This window comes from Castor canadensis, chromosome 18 (assembly GCF_047511655.1).
Source record: "Castor canadensis chromosome 18, mCasCan1.hap1v2, whole genome shotgun sequence".
Taxonomy (NCBI): domain Eukaryota; kingdom Metazoa; phylum Chordata; class Mammalia; order Rodentia; family Castoridae; genus Castor; species Castor canadensis.
The window spans coordinates 11,959,112-11,963,013 of record NC_133403.1 but is presented as its reverse complement, the minus strand read 5'-3'; positions in this window follow the sequence as shown (position 1 = coordinate 11,963,013).

Below are 3,902 nucleotides of genomic sequence, written 5' to 3'. Positions count from 1 at the left end.
TAGCTTTTTTGAGTGATTTCTTCTACTCATGTATATATGCATCTGTGTGTATGCCTGTGTATGTGATATGCATATGAATTCATGTTTTGATTCAGATTTGGGCTCATAGTATAAAGACCTAATTTGTATACTGCCTCATTTTCTTATAACTCATTGTAACTGTTTTACTTTCTCACTAAATATTCTTCAAACACGAAGTTTTCAAAAAATTTTATCAAATGGATACACTGCAGTGTAATTAAGTATTCTTGATGGTGAATATGTAGATAATTTTCCACCTTTTTCTAGTGTAAAAAATAACAATTCCTAATAACTAAAGATGTTCATTATCATTAATAAGCTGCCAAATATTTATTGTGGATATCACTAATAATTATACCATAAAATAATATAAATAAAAGAATCATTGGCTAACTGGGACATACTCAATGCATACATGTTCTTTTATTTTTTTCCTAATAATATTTTTAATTTTTCAAGAGATTTGTTGAGGTGCATTTCACATACAACAAAACAGACCATTTATTATATAAATAGTTTATCAAGTTTTAACAAATGTACCAGTTCTATACTCACTATCATAATTAAGGTGTAAAGCATTCTGTCAAACCAAAATTGACATGCCCCTTTGCAGTAAAAATAACCTTTGTAAGACTTAGCAACTATTGACCTGTTTTCTGTTGCTATAGTTTTACATTTTCCAGAATGTTATATGAAAATATAAAGTATGAGCCCATTGTATCTGTCTTCACATAATACTTTTGACATTCATCCATGTGATCAATATTTTTTCAGGGATGTAATCCATTGTATGATATGCCATCATTTGTTTATTTTTTCACATTAGTAAAGATATGAGTTGGTTCCAGTTTGGGGCTATAATGTATGAAGCTAATAGGAAAAGACATATGTGTCTTCTGTTAAATGTGCTGTTATTCTAAGGTAACTTCCTCAAGGTGGGATTGACAAGTCATTTTATTTTGTAACGATATATTCATTCTCTCACAGTAAGTGCCAGCTTAAACTGTCATAGTTTAATGACTTATTACAACATAAAAAGTAAAATGTAAATTACTGAAAAATTTCATATTGAAAAGCCATTAAAGTGTACCAAAAAGGGTATGAAACATTTTCATGTACAAGAACAACTTCCACCTGATATTCCTCATCAAGGTGAATCCTAAATTAAATTGGAGACCTAAATTTCATTCAAAAAAGACCAAAAAATGAAAAATTTGAAAGGAACAAGCAAAACTTCCTTGGTATTTTTAAGGTATTGAACATACCCAAATTGGTATGTAAATTCAAGTCAATTCAATCAAAACTCAAATGGGCTGGCAGAAATTAATTGATTTTAAAGTTACCTAAGAATGCAAGGAATGTAGAATAGCCCTACTGGTCTTGAAACTTGCTAAAAAGACCACCTGGGATCTACTAAGCATAGATAAGTGGGATCACTGGAATATAATAAAGATTTGAGGCATAAACAGACATATATACAGTCACTTGATTTTTCAACAAAAGTGCAAATGAAATTCAAAGAGGAGAAGCCTTTTCAGTAAATGATACTGAAGCAAATGGATATTTGGAAGGAAAACATAATGTTGACTCCCTACCTCTCACCATTCACAGAATTAATTCAAGATGGATTACAGACTCTTATGTGAAAGCAAAAAAATAAATTGAAACAAAAAGCCAAGTGTGGTGGAACACATCTGTAATTCCAGCACTTGGGAAGCTCAGGAAAAAGGAGTGTGAGTTCGTGACCAGCCTGGGCTACATAATGAGACTCTGCATCAGGAAAACAAAAAATATATGAAAATGAAAAATAAGAGAATATCTTCATGACTTTGGAATATACACTATACAAAGATGCCAAGAAGAAATTAATTAGACTTCATAACAATTAAATGGTCTGTTCATCAAAAGATACCAGTAAAAAAGTAAAAGGCAATCCACAAATCACAAGGAAAAAAATCAAAGAAATTGAAAAAAAATGTTGGTTGGATAAAAGGACAGAAGATCAAAGAAGAACAAAACCAAAGCTTGCTAAATTCTTCCAACAAATAAAAAAAGGATAGAATTCTTGAAAACAAAATCTATGAAGCCAGTATTACCCTGAAACCAAAATCAGATAAGACAAAACAATGAATATACAAACAAAAATCCTCAACAAAATACTATAAAAACAAATCTAATAGCACATTAAAAAGATTATTAATTATTATCAAATCAGCTTTATCCCAGGAATGCAATGATGCATTAATATATGCAAGGATAATTCAATAAACATGCTACAGTTTTATCACAGACTGAGAGACAAAAAAAAAAACTATATGATCATCTGAATAGATTCAGGAAAGGCATCTACTAAACATAACACCCTTCATGATAAAATGCTGAACAAATTAAGCACAGAAGGAATTTACCTTAATATAATAATTGACATTTATAATAAGCCAACAGCCAATATTACACTGAATAGGGAAAAATGGAAGCTTTCTCTTTAAGATGTGGAACAAGACAGTGATGTTTAACTTTCGGTACTTTTATTCAACATAATGCTTGAAGTCCTAGCCAGAGCAATTAGGCAAGAGAAGGAAATAAAGGGCATCCAAAGTGGAAAAGAGGAAGTCAAATTGTCATTGTTTACAGACAATAAGATTTTAAATATAAAAACACCAAACACTCCTCCAAAACCAATTAAAAGTAATGAACAAATTCATGAAAGTTGTAAGATACAAAATCAATTTACAAAACTGAGTACTGTTGCTATATACCAATGGCAAATGATGTAAAATAGAAATTAAGAAAGCAGTCTCATTTATAATAGCTACAAAAATTTAATCACAGACATGAAAAATCCAAACAAAGAAAATTACAAAGCATTAATGAAAGATATTGAAGAAGATACAAAAAAATAGAAGGACATCACTCATTCATGGGTTAGAAGACTTCATATGTTACGAAAATCAATAAACATAATAAACCACATTAACAGAAGGAAAGACAAAACCACTTGATCATCTCAATAGATGCAGAAAAGTCTTTGATAAGATCCAACACCATTTCATGATAAAAGCTCTAAGAAAACTAGGAATAGAAGGAAAGTTCCTCAACATTATAAAAGCTATATATGACAAACCTACAGCCAGCATTATACTTAACGGAGAAAAATTAAAACCATTCCCTCTAAAATCAGGAACCAGACAAGGATGCCCACTATCTCCACTCCTATTCAACATAGTACTGGAAATCCTAGCCAGAGCAATTAGGCAAGAAGAAGGAATAAAAGGAATACAAATAGGTAAAGAAACTGTCAAAATATCCCTATTTGCAGACGACATGATCCTATACCTTAAAGACCCAAAAAACTCTACTCAGAAGCTTCTAGACATCATCAATATCTATAGCAAGGTAGCAGGATATAAAATCAACATAGAAAAATCATTAGCATTTCTATACACTAACAATGAGCAAATGGAAAAAGAATATATGAAAACAATTCCATTTACAATAGCCTCAAACAAAATCAAATAAATAGGTGTAAACCTAACAAAAGATGTGAATGACCTCTACAAGGAAAACTATACACTTCTGAAGAAAGAGATTGAGGAAGACTATAGAAAGTGGAGAGATCTCCCATGCTCATGGATTGGTAGAATCAACATAGTAAAAATGTCGATACTCCCCAAAGTAATCTACGTGTTTAATGCAATTCCCATCAAAATTCCAATGACATTCATTAAAGAGATTGAAAAATCTACCGTAAAATTTATATGGAAACACAAGAGGCCACGAATAGCCAAGGCAATACTCAGTGAAAAGAACAATGCAGGAGGTATCACAATACCTGACTTCAAACTATATTACAAAGCAATAACGATAAAAACAGCATGGTA